Raw genomic sequence first — 24,455 nt, 5'->3', positions numbered from 1 at the left:
GACTGAGAGGATGGGTGCCTGCAAAAGTTAAATGGAGCTGAACAATTCAATGTAGCAGAGTGAATACTAGACTCCCAAAGTATGATTCCCAGCACCATTACTGATGAGCTGTATGGCTCCGGCAAATCTCTCTGAAACTCATTTTCCTCATCTGTAAAAAGAACTAATAATGGCACTGATCAGACTATGTGGAGACCAAATTATAAGCATATATACATACATGAATGTGTGTATCTATAAGTAGATATACATACTACATATATAAGATGATATTATATATGTGTGTGTTTATGTGTATATATATTATATGTAAATATACTGCACTGCATAAATCTTAGATTTCTCTCCCCGTGTCTTTCCCCCATTTCCTTCTCCAACTCACTTTTCAGATGAGGAAACTGAGGACAACAAGATTAAGTGACTTGCTCAGGGTCACACAGCTAGTATGTGTCTGAGGATAGACTTGAACTCATAAAGATGAGTCTTCCTGATTCCGGGTCCAATTCCTATCTACTGCACCACCCACCTGCACACACTTACACATACACACGCATATATAATTGTGAGTTGAGTTGTTCAGTCATGTCCAACTCTACATGATTCATATGCTTTATCCATGACATTTTCTTTTTTTTTTCCTTTTATAACTTTTTATTGACAGACCCCATACCTGGGCAATTTTTTACATTATCCCTTGCACTCACTTCTGTTCCGACTTTTCCCTTCCCTCCCTCCACTCCCCCTCCCAGATGGCAAGCAGTCCTATATATGTTAAATATGCATGACATTTTCTTGGCAGAGATACTGGAGTGGTTTGCCATTTCTGTCTACAGAGTATACCCATTTTACAGAAGAGGAACTGAAGCAAATAGGGGTTAAGTAACTTGCCCAACAGCACACAACTAGTAAATGTCAGGCCAGATTTGAACTCAGATCTTCCTTATTCCAGTCTGGTGCTCTATCCACTGAGCCACCTTGATGCCATATGTTTGCATGTATATATATATATATATGTGTGTGTGTGTGTGTGTGCGTGTGTGTGTGTGTGTGTGTGTGTTATATACATATATTTTATATATAATGCTCAGATCTTTAGATACATCTAGATGATACCATCAATAGAGCAATGGATCTGGAGTCTGGAAGACTGGAATTCAAATCCATCTTCAGATCCATATGATTCTGAGAAAGTCACTTTACCTGTTTGTCTCAGTTTCTTCATCTATAAAATGGGGGAATAACAGCACCCACCTTCTAGGTTGTTGTGAAGACCAAATGAGATACTAATTGTAAAGTGTTTGGCACATAGTAGGTACATATAAATGCTTATTCTTCCTTTTCTTAATGTTTTTTGTTGTCATGCACCTCTATGGCAATCTGAGGAAGCCTTTGCATTCTTTCTCAGAAAGACATTTTAAAATAAATTACATAGAATTACTAAGAAAACCAATTATGTTGAAATAGTTTTATAGTATGCACACACATTTGTGTGTATTATATACATAAATGTGTGAAACATTTAAAAAGTTTGAGAGACACAGTTTCTGGGCAATTTACTCATTTTTATTAATAATGCCAGCATTTTTATTAATTAAAAGAGGTCAGTGGCCCTCTTGAATGCTAAAGACATTCATGGCTCACAGTTTATATACCCTTGGAAAATCAGGTGTTCCTGAGGGTGGTAATCAACTCTGACTGGTTAACAATTAATGAGAAAATGAATATTACAATGAGAGGCAGGGTTATATTCCAGTGAAGTGGTTGGGGTATGTGACTCGGAGCAATGAGTCTTGGTCAAAGGGACTTACCAATTTCCTTATCATCAATCCACATATTCCCAGACCTGTCTGAGCAAACACAAAGAGTAGAAATGCACTCTTTAGTCTAAACCTAAGAATTTATTTTAGAGGATTTGATTAGCTTTCCCCTATCTGGATGGGCAAGTCTTTGAGAGAGATTTCTCCCACTGGCTATTTCTAAAAGAGGAAATAAAAAAGGAAAAAAAAACTTGGTCCTAATTCAAGTATTAATTAGTTATTAATACAATAGAGAAATAATCATTTTTTGTCTCTCTCTGTCTCTGTCTTTCTTCCTGTCTCTGTTTCTGTATCTCCGTGTCTCTCTGTCTCCGAGTCTCTGTGTCTTTGTCTCTTTGTCTCAGTCTCTCTGTTTCTCTCAGTCTCTCTGTGTCTCTGTGTCTCTGTCTCAGTCTCTCTCTCTCTCTCTCTCTCTCTCTCTCTCTCTCTCTCTCTCTCTCTCTCTCTCTCGTATCACCAATACCAGGTTAAGAACTCCTGAGGGATTCCAGGTGAAACAAGCTTATAGCATACCATAGCCTTCCCAAGGAAAGGTATTTTGCAAACTTAATAAGAGATGTCACACATATTTTAACAAGTTGTTGGCAACTTGAACAAATTAGCTGTTGTTTACAATGCTCCTCACACACTATTACTCAATTCTGCTAAAACTTTGATGCAAGAATTCCTGGCCAACTCAAAGGGGTTTGGCTGCCTCTTTTCTACTCCGATTTAAGGTACATTATTAAGTAGTTACCGTTTTCTGGAAATAAAGATTGTAACTTCACACCAAGTAAGCAGAGACAGGTAGTAACAGATTATTGACAGGCAGGGCGAGTCAACCTCCCCCTCATTTTCCCGGGGACTGACATCATTTGAGAGGTGTTCCACAGAAGTAAGCTAACGAGATGCCTTCCTTTTGCCAGTTCCCTGTGTGGGCTAAGGGGCTGATATTATCCAGAGCTAAATATTGTCTTAATCCAAGGTTGATACGGTTGCAAATGGCAACGACTGTAAGTAGTTCCTACATGTCCATTGACTTTTCGGCCTGTGCTAGAACTCTTAATAATCAGAAAAGAATTCAATATAGATGAACCACTCCCAGTTCCCTACCTAACCTGAGAATATTGCCATATTCCTCTCAACCCCGTCAAGTGTAATACACAAGGCAGATGTGTAAATATGGAATATGTATGGAACAATTTAGAGATGAGAAGGACTGCATCTGTGATTTTAATAATAAAGGTTACTCCCAAATAAGAAAAACTCCTCTAACAATACAACTCAGCACTCTCTTTGCAACTTTCAATCTTATTTTTCTTTATTAAAGCTTTTTATTTTTCAAAACATATGCATGGATAATTCTGCAACATTAACCCTTGGAGAACCTTGTATTCCAATTTTTCTCCCTTCCTCCACCCCCTCCTCCAGATGGCATTTAGTCCAATATATGTTAAATATGGTAGAAATACATATTAAATCCAATATATGCATCCATATTATACAGTAATCTTGCTGCAAGAAAAATCAAATCAAACTGGAAAAAAATGAGAAAGAAAATAAAATGCCAGCAGGCATCAGCAAAAAGAGTGAAAATGCTATGTTATGAACCATACTCAGTTCCCACAGTCCTCTCTCTGGGTGCAGATGACTCTTCATCACAAGAAAATGGAAGTGGTCTGAATCACCTCATTGTTGAAGAGAACCATGTCCATCAGAATTGATCATCATATAATTTTGTTGTTACTACGTATAATGATATCCTGGTTCTGCTCACTTCACTTAGCAACAGATATAAGTCTCTGCAGGTCTTTCTGAAATTATCCTGTTGTTCATTTCTTATAGAACAATAATAGTCCATAATGTTCATATGCCATAACTTATTCAGCCATTCTCCAACTGATGGGCATCCACTCAATTTCTACAACTTTTGGTCTTAAAGAGTTATCTTGAAAACTGAGAAATTAAGATTCTTTCCCAAAGTCTTTTGTGACCAATTTAAGGACTAGTATGGAGAAAGTTATTCAGATCATAGAGGGAACACATCAAGAGGAGTGTTAGCTATTCACACACTGTTTTTTTCTAGATTAGACAATCAGAAGGTATGTAAATAGTTTGGGTCTTAATTATTTAGACCAATTAAATCCCTTTTTAAAAATCATATTTATTTCATTAAACATTTCCCAATTACATGTAAAAAATTAACATAAATATGCATTTTAAACAATTTGAATTCAAAATCTTTCCCTTTCTTCCCCCCCTCTTTTGAAATTTTGATTTCAATTATACATGTGAAGTCATACCAAAAAAATTTCCACGTTAGCCACATTGCAAAAGAAAACACCAATTGTTTTCCAAATTGTTCCCCAGAATGACAAGATCAATTAAATATCAAAAGAGTTTCATCACTTTTCTCAGCAACAACCAGACTAACCTACATGTTATGGACTTCTTTAAGAGAACCATGACATTGGGGAGGTGATGCCATGGCAGGCATTGAATTAGATTTAATTGAGGGAGGTGCTAGGTCACCTGCCTCACTTTCCCCTCCAGAAACACCTGGATCCAGTGGCAAGATGTAGATCAAGATGATTAGAGATGGCCCTGGATGCAATGGGAGACCATGGTCTTTTTCAGCCCAGATCTTCAATAGGTATCAGTGTGAGTGAGGTTACACTCATTCAGTGATTAAGGTTAGGTGGCAATTGAAGCAAAAAATCTCTTTCACCTAGTCCAAAAAAAAAAACAAAAAACCCTAAATCAGTCAATCTGGGAGGGGAAGACCCTTGGGGTTTCTGGCCAAAAGCAGAAATGATTGTTATTTACATTCATTCTGAATCAATCAAGATCCAAAGAGTAGGGCTATCCTGACTCCTTTCTCTTCAGCTAGTATATGGAAAAAGAAGTCAACTTCTTCCCCTCGATGAACCTGGAAATGGAAGGCTTCAAAGGTTATCTAACAGTGCTTCTGCCATGGCTTGTTTGAACACCTAAGTCACAAGAAATTCTGGGAGTTCTTTCTTCTCTACACAGGAAGAAAGGAAGCTATTGGACTGGAGGACAAGGATTTTCCCTTACAAGGGGATTTTTAAAAAAGGATTTCTTGAAAGAGAGATGGGAGAGAACAGGTGAAAATGAGCAAGGGGCAGAGCTTTCTTGACATATAGAAACATGATGGAGCAGCAGCCCTGTCAACATTACCTATAGAAGAGGTGGACTGGGTCACCCTCTCCTTCCCATCTTCTCCTGAGGAGACCAGAAAAGCAAAAGCTAAGATAGATCATAAAAACTGGGTTTTTGGATTTTTGTTTATTTATTTTTGCTAAGCACGTTTACTCTGGAGATTTGGAATGCTGAGAGAAAACAAAAATCCTCAAGCACTGGCTTCCCTGACTCTCCTGTCCTGCTTTACTTAAAGATGGATGTGACCTTATTACTTCTATATTCCACAGAGGTCATAAAAAATGGAAAAGGACCCAAATATACAAAAAATGTTTATAGAAACTCTCATTGTAGTGGCAAAGAATTAGAAACGAGGGGATGTCTATCAATTGGGGAATGGCTGAATAAATTGTGGTTTATGAATGTAATGAAATACTATTGTCCTATAAAAAATGATGAGCAGGTAGATTTCCATAAATCCTGGAAAGACTTATGTAAACTGATGGTGAATGAAATAAACAGAACCAGGAGAACATTGCACACAGAAACTTTAAGCAACTGATCAATTTTGATAGACTTTGCTCTTCTCAGAAATACAATAATCTAAGATAACTGCAAAACAACTCATGATGGATGGGAACCTAGGAATTGTAGTGGTTAGAATACCAGCCCTGAAGTTGGGAGGACCTGAGTTCAAATCCAGATTCAGTCCTCAGACACTTAATACCTCCTAGCTGCATGACGCTAGGCAAGTCACTTAATCCCAATTGCCTCAGGAAAAAAAAAAATTCATGATGGAAAATGCTATCCACATCTGGAGAAAGCACCATGAAGTCTGAATACAGATTGAAGTGTACTATTTTCATTTTTTGTTTTTTTTTTCTTTTGTTCTGATTCTTTTTTCACAACATAACTAATGTAGAAATATGTTTTATATGATTGTACATGTGTAAGTTATATCAGATTGCTATCTTGGGGAGAAATGAAGGGAGGGAGGGAGAGAGAAAAATAAAAATTAAAATCTTACAAAAGTAAATCTTGAAAACGAATAAATATTTTTTTATTTATTTTATTTTATTTTTTTATTTAATAGCCTTTTATTTACAGGATATATGCATGGGTAACTTTACAGCATTAACAATTGCCAAACCTCTTGTTCCAATTTTTCACCTCAGCAGTGTTACTACTGGGATTATATCCCAAAGAGATTATAAAGAAGGGAAAGGGACCTGTATGTGCACGAATGTTTGTGGCAGCCCTTTTTGTAGTGGCTAAAAACTGGAAACTGAATGGATGTCCATCAGTTGGAGAATGGCTGAATAAATTGTGGTATATGAATATTATGGAATATTACTGTTCTGTAAGAAATGACCAACAGGATGATTTCAGAAAGGCCTGGAGAGACTTACACGAACTGATGCTGAGTGAAATGAGCAGGACCAGGAGATCATTATATACTTCAACAACAATACTAGATGATGACCAGTTCTGATGGACCTGGCCATCCTCAGCAACGAAATCAACCAAATCATTTCCAATGGAGCAGTAATGAACTGAACCAGCTATGCCCAGAAAAAGAACACTGGGAGATGACTAAAAACCATTACATTGAATTCCCAATCCCTATATTTATGCCCACCTGCATTTTTGATTTCCTTCACAAGCTAATTGTACAATATTTCAGAGTCTGATTCTTTTTGTACAGCAAAATAACGTTTTGGTCATGTATACTTATTGTGTATCTAATTTATATTTTAATATATTTAACATCTACTGGTCATCCTGCCATCTAGGGGAGGGGGGGGAGAAACGAATGAATATTTTTAAAAAACAATCAAAAGCTGAGGTTTGGCAATTGTCAATGCTGTAAAGTTACCCATACATATAACCTGTAAATAAAAGGCTATTAAAATTTTTAAAAAAACATTCAAAAGATGGATGCCTGTTACCCATTTTTGGCATGTTCCTTTATTGTATCAAAGACTGCAGACCTAATTGCATTTCTCATAAACACCTAGGTTTGACTTTATCCTTTGTACTTCCTTGTGTCCCTTTGTTCACAAGTAAAGGACAACCTTGGGAGCCCCACAGGAGAAAATGATCTTTCAGAGCTGGAGTCCAAACTTCAGCAAATATTGTTGGGTAGTTTTCTCAGTTTAACTGGGAGGATCATCATGAGCCAACCACATCTTTGCAAACTATACTTCCAAGGACAAAATTCCTACAAATATTGGAACTTTCAAATCTGTCTCATCAAGCCACAAACCTAACATAGAGACCCCTACGGTTACATCAAGAACTAAGAGTTAACAATACAAGCGGCAAAAATATTCAGAGCGGGAGCTACGGAATTTAGCTTTCAGAATGGGCCTGGATTTTGACTTTGGTAAGGCAATGGATCTGTGGTTTCATCCATGTGGGTGCCTACTCCACTAGCTCACATTGCAGCCTTCTCTTTCTTTATAAAGGTCCATAAATCCTACCTACGAGATCTGCCAAGTACAATGGAGAATGTCCTCTAGGTCTTTTAATATTTTGAGGATTCCAGTACACCCCTCAGACTGTCCATCTGTTATCCCTCCCTCTGTCCATCTGTTCTTGCTCTTACTACACAACCATCCCATCTCCTTTTCTGGTAATATAGGTCCCTGATGATTTCTTTTACATAAATAAGTCAGCCTTAGTAAAATACTACAGCCTCTTGACACCTATCACACCCCTTTTTACTGTCCTTTGGATACCATAAGCGCTAAACAAAGACAATCTAAATTGTAGACAGCAGTGAGATAGCAATGGACTAGAATAAAAAAATATTCAGGAACAAATGTTGCAGTGGGAAAGAGTACTGAATTTGGAGTCAGATGACCTAGCTCTGTCACATACTATGAAGGTAACTTGGAGCATTTGAGTCACTAAATAAATATCTCTGGGCCTCTGTAAAATGAGGATCGTTGGACTAAATGACTTTTAAGGTGCCTTTCAGTTCCAAGTATGTGAGCATAGGCAAAATGATGAAGTTACTAGATTTTTATCTTTGTCCTTCCTTGGACCCACTATTACCTCTTTTAATGCTATTTTGGGGTCTTCTTTAATATCTTTCCCCCAAAAAAAATCCAACAACCTTCATTCACCATTCCACTATTCCTACCATGGCACACTTAAACACACACACACACACACACATATACACAAACATACAAACACACATTTACATACACACACATACACATATACCCACACACATATTGGAACCAGTGTTGAGCCCATCATTGACTCCTATAGAAAACCTAAACTCCCCACTGGCAATTCAGAGCTTAGAGAATAGGGGATCAAAAACTGGAAGTTGCCTTAGAGATCATGTTGTCATTTATAGATTAGGAAACTGCAGCAGAAAGAAGCGATGTGATTTGCCCATGGCCACACAACTCAGCACAGTGAGTCCTTCTATTCTGCACCTCAGTCTGCTAGAAGGCAACCAAACTAATCTGAAATTCTGATTCTTTATGCGTCACTGGGAGAAAACTAGGGGAGAACTTCAGTGCAAGAAATGCTCCCAGGGCACCCAGCTTGCAGGTGGAAGACAAGTTTCAAAAATAATTTTTTTTAATTTAATCCAATGCTCTTTACATTAAACCAGGCTATGTATTTTGACCCTCATTGCCTTCAGTTAAATGCATTTAATTTGAATCTCATATCTCTCAATCCTAGAGTCTATGTTTCAATTATCCAAGACAAAATCACAATAATGACTATAACCATGGGGCTACAAAGCACTTTCAGATGTGCTTTCTCTTTTGATTCCTACCTGAATTTTATGAGACAAATGGGGCAAGTATTAATATTCCCATTTTACAGATGAGAACACTGAGGTACATAAAATGTAAAATGACTTGGCAGAGTCAGAACTAGAACCCATGTGTTCCTGTACCAAACCACTGATCTTTCCCCTATGTCAGACTGCCGGAATAGTCTCTGACTAATCTGAAAAATCAAACTGATTATTAGTGTATCAATAGGAGAAAGCTGGAGAAGACCTCTTACACAACAAAAGTTTTTGTTTATAGAGGCTTCAAGATTTGCACAGTCTTCACCACAAACTTTCTTTGCAAGGAAAAGGTTTATTAATCATAACATCTCTAGTGGATCTTTCAGGGTGTTAATTTTCTCTTCTAAGCGGCAGCAGAGAAATAATACCTACTGAAACATGATGCCCATCGGAAAAAAGCAAAGAGGAATGACGGAGGAGATCTCGGTCATTAAAGATTAACATTATGATATTCCTAGATAATATCATCAGCTCTCTGACTTTGGAAGCAAGAGTTACCCTTCTGTGTGCATGCTCTGGTCACACGTGTTCCTAACCTGTGTAGTTCTCCATGTGAACCAGCTCATGAGAGTCAACTGTTAAATTTCAGTGCAGGTATTTATACCTTGAAAAATAGCAAACACTATAAAATTTGAGCTTGGCTTATTGTTTTGTTGGTTATTTAGATAATTAGATTGTAAGCTCTTTGAGGGCAGGGATCACCTTTTGCCTCTTTTTGTGTCCCCAGAACTTAGCAAAGTGCCTGCACATGGTGGATGCTTATCCACTTATTTATTAACTGGAAAAAAAGTGATGGAGAAAATATTAATAATTTAGATTAAGTTTAAAAATATGTCATGCATATATTTTGGAGAATGGCCTTGTTAAATATTCACCAGCACCCTACTGACCCCTAAGAAGGGAAGGAACATAGCAGATATTTGGGGGGAAATAGGGCCTTTAACTCAGGGGAAAAAAGCCCAAAGTCTAGACATATTTGAGGAGGTGTTAGGCAACCAGAGAAGCTAGTGGGAAAAATCCCTTTCCCCCAAGAAAATGTGGTCACAGAGAAGACATCAGTGTAGGAACCAAAATAGATTTTTTACAAGCACTTAACTTGGACCAAAGTGAATTCTTTGGCAATTCCGAAAGACTTGTCACAATTTCAGATCATACTGTTACAGTCACTGTTTCCTGTTAACTTTTTAGATGTTAGTGTGAGAGGTTTATTGAATGCCTGAAGAGGGTCTGGCATTTCTAGTTCTGTATCTAGAACACCAGAAAATGTCAAACATGCATTTTTAAAGGGGAAATGTGAGGGGGTGGGGGCACTCTTGGGAAATGAAAACTAGAAAAGAACCATCTGAAAGATACATTGAATGTGTGCTCTAAGAACCACATGGAAGATTTTCCTTAAAGATTGTGATGTCAGATTCACCTTGTCCCTCCAAGGGTGAGCTGTCCTTGCAACTTAAGAATGATTCCATTTCCAGGAAACTGGTACAAGCTGAGCAGGAGGGGAACAGGTGACATTCTTGGAAAGCAAAATCAGATGCAAAAAGGAACGGTTCAATCAGCCATGTGGTTTAGGAGTGATCATGGCAAGTATGTGAAGGAAAGGGGAGATGGAACACAATAGAAAAGCTGAACCCAAAGAATCAATGAAGAAAAAGAAAACCACTTTAATTAATGGGCAGCTCAATTTTTAAAGAAACCAGCCCTCTACTTTAATGTAAGGCAATCTTAGGAGAATCACTTCTTGGAAATTCAAAGGGTCTTGAAATTACAGAGGTTCTAGAATATATATATATATATATGTGTGTGTATGTATATGTATATATATATATATAATATATATGTGTGTATATATATATGTATATATATATATGTGTGTGTGTGTGTATCTGCTAAAAGGAAAATATATATATATATATATAATATATATGTGTGTGTATGTATATGTATATATATATATATATATAATATATATGTGTGTATATATATGTATATATATGTGTGTGTGTGTGTATCTGCTAAAAGGAAAATATATATATATATATATATATATGTATACATGTACATATACATATATATTTCCATTTTAGCATTTAGCATTTTAGCATTTAGAGCTCTTATGCTATGCCCACTGAAGGCTCTGCACGTAAGGGATAGATTCTCATTTGGAAAACAGCATGGCCTTGGAGGGGAGAGTGTTGCATGTAATACAGTAAATAAGTATAGTTGGTAAGTAAGACATCCCCTCATTCCCTGACTCATTGCCCCCTGGCATATGTGGCTTGCTTAGCATTGCTCTCTTTTCCTGCCAAATAAAATGTTTACCTCCTCTCTGGAATAACATGAGGGCATTTGGGGGCCCCCTGAAAATGCTCACAGAATAAGCTGCCACCTATCCCGTCCTGACGAAAGGTCAGCCCTGCATAAATATGTACTCATATCTATGCATGCATGTGGGCCAGCGTCTTTCATTTTGAAAGGTGACCTTGCTGACAGTGTTAACTGCCGATGCAGAAGAATGTGACAGAAAAAAAAAATGTGCATGCATTGGGAATGTATGAACCGCATCTTACCACTGTGTTTGCATTGAGCAAGATGGCCAACAGGGATCCATTAGGGGATACTGAATGAACAGTTTTCACATATAAAGAAAAGGAAAATTAAAAGTGTCAGAGATCAAGTCCTCTGAAGCAGGAATATTCTCAGAAGGAAGGGGAAGGCTACATGCAGAAGCTTTAGAGATGAAGTATCTAGTGGAGTTTAGGAACATTCACCTCATCACTGGTCCATTCTCCCAATTGAATGAGACACAGTCTTCATTTTCACATGTTTAGTTTCATAACCCAAAACAGATAAAAGAAATGGCACTTTTGTAGTTACTGTTCTTCCAGCATAAATACACAGCTCCATACCCACTGAATGTGATCTCTAAGCACAAGACACTGGGACAAGACAAAGAATTTACAAGATGCCAAAGACTACCATGAGTGTGAAGGTTTTCTGTCCCTGGAGAGCCTTCTCCTATTTTCCCTTACAATCACACCTCCTATCTGTCTGCTACCATAGGAAGACAGTGGCCAATCAACTCTCTGTTTTTTAGTCTCTACTTGTGCTATGATTGAGGCTCAATGAGCCTCATGGCACAATCCCTGGCTATTCATATGAAAGTGGAATAGATATGATCAAAAGGTTTTTTTTTTCAAATACAGAACAGAACATGCCCCAAATGTGAAAGACAACTTTTACAAAATATACTGGCCATTACTCCCATGATAAAGACAAAATGCCTAAGAGCAACAGACCATTACTATGTCTGTTTCTCCTTCTGATCCCCCTTACCTTTCTCCAAGACTTGATCAATCCCGTAGACTAGTAAACCAGAAAAATCCTAAATTGTTTCTGGGAGCCATGTGATTTTCCCAATTTAATGAGATAGGGGATAGACTAGTTGACCTATTTTGTTCCTTTTTACTCTAATTCTCTGCTTCTGATAGGATCCTAAGGTCATAGATTTAGAACTGGAACTTCAAGGCCATTGAGTTTGAAGTCACCATTTTTACAGATTAACAGAAAGGTTAAGTGATATTGCCATGAGCCCCACAGCTAGTAAATGATTGAAGTAGCTTGAACTCAAATTCTCTTGATTTCAAGTTCAGTGTCCCATACGTTACAATATGAAGCCTTTCTTTCTTTCTTTTTCTCTCTCTCATTTTCTTTCCTTTTTATCTTTTCTTCCTTCTTTCTTTCCTTCCTCCCTCCCTCTCTTCCTCCTTCCCTCCCTCCTTTCTTTCCTTCTTTCCCTTTTTCTTTCCTTCCTTCCTTTCTCCTTCCCTCTCTCCCTCCCTTTCTTCCTTCCTTTCCTTTCTTCTTTCCTTTCCTTCCTTCCATCCTTTCTTCCTCCTGTTCTTCCTTCCTTCTTCCCTTTCCCCACTTTAACATAAATCATTTCTAAGATAGGGATTTTTAAATACTGTGGTTGTGGAATGGAGTTAAACTTTTCAGTCAAATAATGTCTGTGACTGTAGGCCCATAAATATCAGGCTTCATTTGAATGTTAAGCCATTTATTTGTAATTATGATCCAATGGCTATGGCTGCTGTTTAAAAATTTTTATGGCATCAGTGGGCAGGTGGAGAGAATGGGCAAGGCAACCCCTTACATCACCACAGATACAAAAAGCATTCACTGCTATTCTGGGCAAGGTTTTGTTTTATGTTGTTAAAAAAAATAGGATTCAATCTGCCTACAGGGAACCTATAATTAATCAGAAGAAATAGATAAATATCCATTTAACATACAAAATAAAAATCACACCTCTTCCTTTGAAAGGAAATTCCATCTGATTAGAGGTAATTGGGGGACTTGATTAGATGGACCAGTGGTTCTCAAAATATGGTCTAGAGAATCCTGGGGGTCTCTGAAACCCTTTTAGAGGGTCTACAAATTCAAAAATAGTTTTTATTTCCAATATGATAAATGTCTATAAATATAACCCAGATAAACAAAAACACTTTGGAGAGATCCTCAATAATTTTTAATAAGATAAAGATACTGAAAACAAAAGTTTGAGAACCACTGAGATGGACTTTTCAGAACAACAGATTGTCTGATTTCTAAGGTCTAGTTCAAATCCAAATCTTAGAAGTCAGTCTGCTTCATAGCTTATATCGTAGCTAGGATATAGAAGGATATAGAAGGAATAACAAAAGTTTGAACAGGCCAGGTTACAGTACTAAGCACATTACAGATATTATTTCATTTGATCCTCATAAGGATCCTGTGAGGTAAATCTTATTACTATTCCCATTTTGCAGCTAGGAAAAGTGAGGCAAACACTTAAATATTTTGCCCAAAATCACAGAGCTAGTAAATATCTGAGGCTGGATTTGAACACAGATATTTCTGACATCAGCCTAGCACTTTATCCATTGTGCCAGAGAGCTGTACAGGAGAGTCATCCTCCACTCTGTCAAAAGTCCCTCTGTCTTGAGACTCTGATATGTGAATCTTGTGTTCCCTGACACATTTTCCATTAGGATTTAAAGATATTTCATTATCTGGAACCTTGGGATATATCCTGATGTCTCCCATGTCATTTCTACCTCTGGCAATGGAGTTTCTAACAAAAAAAAGTCCTTCGAATCACAACCTTTCCATTTGTGGGGCTATATTGTAGTCACAGAACTGTGACATAGCACACCACTGTGCTCTAAAGGCAATTTTAAAAGAGGAATTCTGCAAAGGTCTTGAGCAGCAGAATATATAGAATAAGAGTAAGGCTTCCTAGGGTGACAAGACTCATTTCCAGATATAAGTTGCCTATGTTTATTAATAAACACAGTCACAGTGCACTTGAGAAGGGCTATTCATCACATCATCCAAGACAGATGAGATTGTATTGTGCCAAGGACCTCTTGGGACAGAAAGCCCGCAACCGCGTGCGCAGACCTCTCAAAAGTGTTAATAGATATTTACTTGGGATTTTTCCACAGCTTCAAAGACGGAAAGCCTCTGAGGTGAGAGAAGAAAACATTCAAAAAGTACAAACGAACACCAACAGATGGTGAACAGGACTTCCTACTGACCCAGGGGCAAGTGTGTGCTATATCTTGAGGTCTAATTCAATTTGAAATCATTAGGTGTGGACTGAAGCCTCCTGCTGAGAGTCATCTGCATTCCAGACACTTACCTTAGCCATGTGCTTCTCCAAAGGATACCTTAAATATTGGAATTCAATTCAATGCATGTAGGTTAAATGCTTATTAAGTCCAAGGAACTCTGCGGAGTGCAGAGTGTATATAGTGTGCATGTAGATAGATAGATTATAAATATATACATACACATAAATACATATATACACATGCAGACAGATGAATATTTGCAGATACTATATACATGTATACATGCACACATACACTATATATATAATATATATGTAATATACACTGTACACATACACGAAATATATACAATAAACATATATACACATAGATATAATGTATATGTAGTATATACTGAAGCATTTCAAGTTTGGGAAATAGCTATTATTCCCTCTTGGCCACAACATGAAAGGAATAGGAATTTATATTTATATAGAACCTACTATGTGCTCGGCACTGTGTTAAATGCTTTACAAATGTCATCTCATTTGGTTCTGCAACAACTTTGAGAGGTAAGTGCCCCATTTTACCGTTGAGGAAGCTGAAGCGAACAGGATTAAGTGACTTGACCAGGGCAACACAGCCATAAGTGTCTGCGGCCAATTTTGAATTCAGTTCTTGACTCCAGGTTCAACTCTATCCACTGTGTCAACTAGTTGCTTTTTAAGGGGATTAATGTGACCTGAGTCTAGAAAAGTAGATGGGAACCAGATTGTGGAATTTCTTAAACATATTTTTAAAAGTTTTTATTTTGTTCTAAAAGCAAGAGGGAGCCTTTTTTTAAAGACTTTTAAGCAAAGGAGTTACATCTGACTTTAGGCTAATTTGGAAATAATTTTGAATGTGACTTTACACTGATATTATATTGCTTGTCTTCTCATTTGGTGAAGGAAAGATTGAAGGAAGGCAGAAAATTTGGAACTCCAATTTAAAAAATGATTGCTAATAAATTTTATGTATGTGTATGTGCATATATACACATATATGTGTGTATATATACATATTGTGTATTGTATGTGAATATTGAATTGGGGATGGAAGAGATTAGAAGGAAGGAGATTAGAAAGGAATAAAGAAATCCATGTGAAATGTGATGAGAACCTGAAGGTGGCCACATGTTTTCAAAGGAGAAAATATATGTAAGAAATGTTGTGGAAATAAAATGGACAAGACATGGAAATTAATAAAATAAGGTGATAAAAGAAGAGAGATAGTGGGGAGAAAGGACAAAAGTGATAAGAGAAGGTGGGAGAAGGTGATAAAAAAGAAAAAAATTCCAGATAATTTATAATCCAGAGATTATAAAGTCAAGTACCTGGAAGGTACTGGATGGAAATAAGGAAGAGGAGGTCCAGATTTAGGAGGAAAATGATGAATTCTATTTTGGTCACATTGTTTGATAGGTTTATTGGAACTCCCAGTGGAGCTGTCTAGGAGGTAGGTGGCATTGTAGGTGTGGATAGAGTGATTAAAAACAAATTTCTCCCAAAGGTAGAGATGCTAAATAAGTATGGCTTACTGCCGGTGGCAATGAGTACCAATGAAATACTTATTTCTTCTCGAGGAGTGATGTTGAACAACAGAAGATAACAAGATTTTAGGATGAAGAAATTCAGGATGAAGACTATCAGGGATTCCAGAGGAAACAATGGAAGGGTAGGGCTCAGGTAGAAAGGGATGAAAAGACAGGAAGAATTCGACAGGTTAAGAATTTTCTGGCACAAGAGACTTTGAGATTCTATACACAATGGCACTAATTTCTTTGCATTAAAAAGTAAACTCATAAGTAATAAACTATTTGCAACAACTACTATTTAGAGTTCCAGGTAAATGACAGGTGGGATGGTTTGAAGAAGCTTAAATAATATGTGCTATTTTATATTTAGCCAGATGTGGAGGTGTTGCCTTATTCACTTGTCTTCTTGTATGCCCTGAAAGCATGAATAAGCAAAATAATTATGTGTTGTGAGAATAATAGCAATGATGCAAAAATATCAATACCTGTCTTTGAATTTCTGGATGGCAGATTCTCAGTTCTTTTGTTTGCCAGAAGAAAAGGTAGATTTTCACACCTAACCTACCCACTAACTCTGTCCCCACCAAGCCCTTGTTCCCAAATATTCACTTTTCATTTTGAATACATGATTCAAGTAATGGATGACAAGGAGAGCATCTCCATTCGATTATGCCTTCCTTCTAAACAAATACGCATTGATCATTTTAATTGACAATATTTACATAACCGTTATGAAGGACAAGCATTTATTATCAACAATGATCTATGTAGAAATTGTGCAGAATCCAGATTAAAAGGACCAAAGTAGCTTTTACCTAGTAGATAAATTATCTAGAAATTAAGGGAGAATTAGAATACCCAAATTTGAAGAAAAAACAGGTCACAAAATTGTTCTTTTCTCTAAAGAAACAAAGTAAAAAAATGCTATAAAATGCATTAATAGAAAGGTTAGAAAGCCTCTGAACTTTTTTTTCCAATATGGAACCAATTTTAAAGAAAATAACCATTTAAGGCATCTTAGAAACACCTGGCTATATAATGCTTTCCAATTTCATAGATGCATAGAGCTAGAAAGCAGTTTAGAGGTTACCTACCCCAATTACCCTCCTTTTGCAAATGAGAAAACCAAGACTTAGAGCAGTAAAATGACCTGCCCAATGTCACATATTTAGTAGGTATCAGAGCAAGGACTGTTTGAAACTGAGGTCCTTAAAGTATTTTGATGCATGAAAGTACTTTGAAGGATATTGCAAAAATGTCTTTGCCATTCTTATTGCAGGTAGAAAATATTCTTCTGCTGAGTCCCCTTTATAATGAATTTCTAGTTTTACCCTCCATGGAATTTTCACCCACCTGCAAATTATTATTTTGATGATTTTACTCTAAAATCTCATAAGCCATATCAAGGTTCAGATTCTAGTAAATCCAAAAATGTATCAAAAGCATTACCAAGTAGAATTTACTAACTGTCTACTGGAGGTTACTAAGTCAGCTATTTTAACTGTTCAATTGATCAGATGCTTTAGAAAAAAACTGAACATATTTGACTGAATGGATCTTATAATTCCAAAATCTTGAAAGAAGTAAATTTAGAACAAATAGGAAGGAAAGAACAAATTTACATAGAGGAAACAAGGTGGTTCAATGAATAAAGTTCTGGGCCTGGAGTCATGAAGGCTTATCATCCTGAGTTCAAATGTGATCTTGGATACTTACTAGCTGTGAGACCCTGTGAAAATCACTTAACCCTGCTTGCCTCAGTTTCCTCATCTGTAAAATGAACTGAAGAAGTAAATGGAAAACCACTTCAGTATCTTTGCTAAGAAAACCCCAAATGAGGTTACTAAGAGTAAGACATGACTGAAACAAATCAACAAGTTATGGAGAAATTATATGACATGTTAGAAAGAATCATGGAAATTAAGAGACTTTATGCCCTAACCTGACAGAATATGTCAACATCACTCATATTTGAATTACTTGATTCTGGAAATTATTACACAAGAATGAGAATTGGGAAGACCTAAATTGAATTCCAGTTTCAATCACTTAGTAGCTGTGTGATCCTGGTCAAATCATTTAATTTCTGCCTCAGTTTCTTCATTTGTAAAATGAGATAATATCTCCTCTCTCCCAGGCTTGAAATTAGGATAAAATGAAAGTATTTATAAAGTACTCTGAAAATTTTAAAGTGCTATATAAATGCTAACTATGAGAGTATGTAGAAAGGAATAACTAGAATTTAGCAGTGCTGAGGTTCCTTTCTATTAACCCTGAAATGTCAACCCTGTTTCATATAGCTAGCTGTGTGCCCATATAAGTTCCCAGTTTTCTGAAAGGATAATGGAGCAACAATTAGAATATTGTCCTATGTTAAACCAACTAATCCCCTCATCTTTCTTCTCCCTTCACTGCCTCTGTGGTGTCATGGAAGAAGATAAGTCCAGAAAAATAGAATCAACTTGTTTGGATCACTTGTTGCAGTGGTGACTGATAAGGTTTCAAGAAGCCCATATCTCAGGGGTTCTATAACCCCTAAAAAGTCTGTGGATAGATTTCAGGTATCTGTGAACTTAGATGGGAGCAATATTACACCTTTATTTTCATTAACCTTCTGATTCCTTTTTAACACTATGCATTTTATTTTGTGCATTTAAAAACTTTTTCTGAGCAGAAGTCCCTGTGTTTTATCAGACTGCCAAGGGAGTCCATAGCACAAAAAGAATTAGAAACTAAGCTGAGCTTCCTATAGGTCAGTGAGGAGAAGTTGGTTTCTTCCTCTCCCTCAGTTTAAAACATCTGATTTGGAACATAGTAATAGCAGCAAGATTTGCAATTATTAATTACTAGGATGTGAGCTGAATCTAAGAAAGTAAAACAGTATATTTCACCTTATTTTCATGCCAACCAGAGGTTCAATGACCATGTCATGATGGGATTGTTGTCATTGTTCAATCTTTTCAGTCATGTCTGATTCTTCATGGCTCCATTTGGGATTTTCTTGGCAAAAGATACTGAAGTGGCTTCCCCTTTCTTTATTCATTCATTTTATAAATAGGAAACTGAGGCAAGCATGGTTAAGTGACTTGCCCAGGGTCACATGGCTAGGAAGTTTCTGAGGCCAGATTTGAACTCACAAAATTATTTCAGACCCATAATTCTATTCATTGTTCCATCTAGTTGCCCTAATCACAGCAGGATATAGATGCCAACTAATCTGACACCAATCTGAATATGTTACTTTTCCCATCTAAAGTATAAACTTATCAGGTATATCTATGAGGAAGCAACAGAACCAGGACCAGGAAGCTAGGGGTAAATGATGTATGCATCTTTTTCTCAAATTAAGATGAAGGGAGGAACTGGGAATAATAGTTCCTAGGGAATAGAAATTTCAACCTAAATGTAAAATTCAAACCAATAAATATATAGCTATCATAGAGTTAGTGAATTAAGTTAATAACAATAGCTATCTTTCACATCTAGTTTCTGGTCCCATTTTGTCACTAACATTGTATAATTATGCAGATAATATTTAGCCTCTTGGTGCTTTCTCATTAGCAAAATGAGGTGATTGGATGAAATGATCTCTAATATCCTTTCCAGTTCTAATAATCTCTGAGTCTCTAAGAGTTACAAAGTAGACAGATTCCATTCCTTTACAGGGAGGAGGAATGAATTAGGATGTCATAGACTCCTGGGAATTAGAGTTTCATTCATCTCTTCAGCTAAATAATTATTGGTGATGTAAGAGGTAGATCAAAACTTGGATTGGGAAAAATGGAGGAGTAAGAAAGCATTGTACCCTCACTTCCAGAAAAGCTCGGAGCTGAAGCAAGGGTAGGAGTCATGATATCAGCAAAGGAAAAGCAGGACAAAATAGTCCATGGAGAGTTACTAGGTTGCCTTTAGTGGGGACAGGGACATCCCCCTTTGCTGCAGGTAGCAAGATGGGAGCAACCAGAGCAGAATAAAAGTCTGACACTAGGAGACTTTTTCCTTTTGTTTGTGAGGTCAAATATTCAATGACATGTTCCTCTTCCTTCACCCACTTTCCTAGCCTCTCTTCATAATTTCATTCAGAAACTTACAGGTGGCAATCTCTCACTATTGAGGAGGCAGTATCTTGTGAAGTGATACTGTTGTTTTGTAATCATATCCCACTCTTTGTGATCCCATGAACCACAGCATGTCAGGCTCTCCTATTCTCCACTATCTTTCAATGTTTATTGCTTCCACAACACTATCTATCCATCTCATCCTCTGCTATCTCCTTTTACTTTTGCCTTCAATCTTTCCCAACGTCAGGGTCTTTTCCAATGTGAGAAGAGGTACCAAAGACTAACTTTTGCTCCATTTTATCAGAAGAGATGTAGGAGTTGAGGGTTCAGAAGAGAAATGCCTGCCTCAGAGACAGAGTGAAGACTTGGCTCTGTTCTTTTCTCTTTGGGAGAAGAGGATAAAGTGAACACAGATCATGTCTTGCTCTCTAGTGTGTTCTGTGATGCTAGTTTAGGGGTCTGTACCTCTTACTGGTTACCATTTCCTTAGAAATACTTTAATGAAATTGAAATACTTTATACATTGAATAAAGAATGGCCACTTCAACAAGAACGTTAACTCAACAGGTCTACAAGCTATCTGAGAAGCGATCAAAAGCAATATGGCAAACATCAGTGGGGCTCATACACACTTCCATAATATTGTTTTTACTTATATATAAATAGGAGTCATTGATATCTGTCAAGTTTTCTCCCCAAATACTGATACATTGTTGGTGGAATTGTGAATACATCCAGCCATTCTGGAGAGCGATTTGGAACTATGCTCAAAAAGTTATCAAACTGTGCACAACCTTTGACCCAGCAGTGTTTCTACTGGGCTTATATCCCAAAGAGATTTTAAAGGAGGGAAAGGGACCTGTATGTGCAAGAATGTTTGTGGCAGCCCTCTTTGTAGTGGCCAGAAACTGGAAACTGAGTGGATCCCATCAACTGGAGAATGGCTGAATAAATTGTGAATAATGTGGAATATTATTGTTCTATAAGAAATGACCAGCAGGAAGACTTCAGAAAGGCCTGGAGAGACTTACGTGAGCTGATGCTGAGTGAAATGAGCAGAACCAGAAGATCATTATATACTTCAACAATATGATGATCAATTCTGATGGACGTGGCCATCTTCAGCAATGAGATGAATCAAATCAGTTCCAATGGAGCAGTAATGAACTGAACCAGCTACACCCAGCGAAAGAACTCTGGGAGATGACCATGAACCATTACATAGAATTCCCAATCCCTCTATTTTTGTCCGCCTGCATTTTTTTTATTTTCTTCACAGGCTAATTGTACACTAATTCAAAGTCCTACTCTTTTGGTAAGCAAAATAACTGTATAGATATGCATACATATATTGTATTTAACTTATACTTTAACATATTTAACATGTATTGGTCATCCTATCTGGGGGAGGTGATGGAGAGAAGGAGGGAAAAAGTTGGAACAAAAGAATTTTCAACTGTCAATGCTGAAAAATTACCCATGCATATAACTTGTAAATAAAAAGCTATAATAAATAAATAAATAAAATTTTAAAAAAAGTTTTCTCCCCAAGAAGCATCATTTGGGGTGTCAAGTCTAATGCCAGGGATGTCAGTGGACAGCTTGTAGAACACTGGGGATTTCCTCTCTCAATGAGAAACACAAGTCTTAGCCACAGGAGCTAGTGTGACCTTGTCATACATACATGCTATTCCAGCCACTCAAGAACATGTCAGTTTCTGTTCTTCTCTAAAGTAGTGAGTGACATCTTTGGTCAGATGAAGGGGAAAAGTGAGGGAAAACATGAATCATGTTGATTTCCAATACATTTTCTCCTTGTCTTGGGGGTGGGAGTGGAAATTACATCATTATACTGGTTTTGTGATGTGCTCATCAACAGGAATGAACAACCATTTGTCATGTTTCAATGCAATGGAAAATCACTGTTTAGGGAATGTAGTTCTGCTGTCAGTATTCCTCACTGTCAAACAGATCAGTTGAAGTCAGCCAATAACCACATAGGCTCAGGGAGAGCCATTTAGCTTTGATGCCAAAAGTTCCTGTAGAAACATTCATAAAGAGCTCTGGTTCTTGGGAATTTTCTGTCCAATTTACAGAGGATGTTTGTTGAATCCTCATACAGACAGGATATAAATATGCCACTTAACTCTACAAATACAATAATGAAAACTGATACCTGTAATTGTATCTATGTGGTACCATAGACTCAAAACGAAATGGATTTCCAACCTAATATTGCTAAATGAATCCCCGGAAAATGTGATGTACACAGCAATAGAAGAAGGCATTACTTTCACAACCATGGACATGATGGGGACATCTCAGTTATTATGGATGATTGGAATATTTAGGATTTATTTCCTGCAATTGCTTTGCAAAGATTTTAACCCTCTCTTTCTCATGAGAATAGTATTCATGTCAGAAGTGACTTGACCAAGGCTACTGATTTAGAATCATCAAATTGAATGCTAGCTGGCAGTGATCTGAGAAGTGATGGGGTAAAAAAGCCTTTAATTTCCAAATAAAGAAACTTAAGCCCAAGCACTATTAAGTAACTTGATATATGAGTTTGGATAAATCTATTAACCTTGTCAGGTCTCATTTTCTTCATGTACAAAATGAAAGGACTTAAGTGGAAAATAGGTTTTTCCCATTTCTATAGCATGGATTCAAAGTATTGTAATAACTCCTACAAGAATGCATGGTGCCAGGCTATATCAATGAATATGATGTTGTTTTCTAATAACTTTTATTTGATAACAAAAAGCAGTTATTCTTTACCCATTTAATAGAACAGTCAGAATTATAGAAGAACAACTCTTAAGACAGTGATTTGTCCCATGATTATTTCTATCTGATATCATCATCATCATTGTCACCATTACAATAGTCACCATTTCTGTAGTGCCTCCTATGTGGCAGGTACTGTACCAAGAATTTTACAAATATTATCTCATTTTATCCTTGCAACAACCCTGGGGGCAAGTGCTATTATTATCCTCATTGTACAGATGAGGAAACTTAGGGAGATATGAAATTATCACACAACTAATAAGGGTTCAAGACCAGATTTCTTGACTTTAGGTCAGAGTTCTATCCACTATTCCAATTAACTGCTTTGACCCCCATTAAATAAGATAAGAATGTGGGGGGATTCTATGTGAATAATAACATATTTATATAACTTTTTAAATTTACAGAGCACTTTTTCTTTTAAGGCACAATGTAATGGGTAGAATCTGGGACCTGAATCAGGAAAACCTCACTATAAATCCTTTCTCAGACACATACTGGCTGTTTCACTTTAGGCAAGGCATTTAACCATATTATGCCTCCATTTCCTTATTAGCAAAATGGGGACAATAATATCTATTGTCCAGGAAGTCCTGGAGAGAATTACATGAACTGATGCTAAGTGAAGTGAGTAGAGCCAAGAGAACATTGTACACAGTGGCAACAAGATTATGTGATGATCAACTGATGGGCTTAGCTCTTTTAAATAATGAGGTGATTCAGGCCTCTGAATTTTACAATCTATTTTACAATAGTTGTTGTGAGGTTTAAATGGCATGACAACAGGTTTTTACAAATTAAAACACTGTCTCTGCTGTTATTATTCCTTATAACAACTCTATGAATCATATATTTAATCATAAAAGTGAGGAAATTGAGACCCTGAGAAGTTAATAGCCTGGGGTCACACAGCTATCAAGGAAAGTGGAAATATATATACGCATATATTCCTATATAGTAGGAAATAACTCTCTACCAATGCAGGAACATTCCTGTGTCATATACTTAGAGAATTGCCTAGAGTGATGTCCAGGGTCCTTTAGATAGTAGGTGGCTACAGATAAATATTCTGCTAGAATTCAGGTCTTCTGACTCTTATAGACTTTCTATCCCCAATAATAAAATATTCAATGTAAATGATTTAGTCAAAAGAAGTCAAGCAAACCACCTTAAGATAAGATTTGAACCATCCACATTTACTTATTCCACTTCAACAGGGCAAAATTTTGTCATTATTTTCAATCACTTAACTTTTTAAATCGTGTTTCCAAAAAACAAAGAAAAAATCAGCAAACCATCATCTCTTGGGAAGATACAAAAAAATTCTTTTCTATTTTCCAAGCTTGTATAAAAACAATGTTAAATTTTAGATTTGTCAGAAATTATTCCTGTTGGTTTTCCAAATCTGCAATGTATTTGTTTTATTACTTGTATAGGGTGTAGTTCCCTTGGGTGAAGTGCATTAAATATAAGCTAATAAAAGCATTTTGAATTAATTTTTTTTTTTTTTTTTTTTTTTTTTTATTTAATAGCCTTTAATTTACAGGATATATACATGGGTAACTTTACAGCATTAACAATTGCCAAACCTCTTGTTCCAATTTTTCACCTCTTACCCCCCCCCCACCCCCTCCCCTAAATGGCAGG

Source organism: Sarcophilus harrisii, chromosome 3 (assembly GCF_902635505.1).
Source record: "Sarcophilus harrisii chromosome 3, mSarHar1.11, whole genome shotgun sequence".
Classification (NCBI taxonomy): domain Eukaryota; kingdom Metazoa; phylum Chordata; class Mammalia; order Dasyuromorphia; family Dasyuridae; genus Sarcophilus; species Sarcophilus harrisii.
This window is presented reverse-complemented; position numbering follows the sequence as displayed.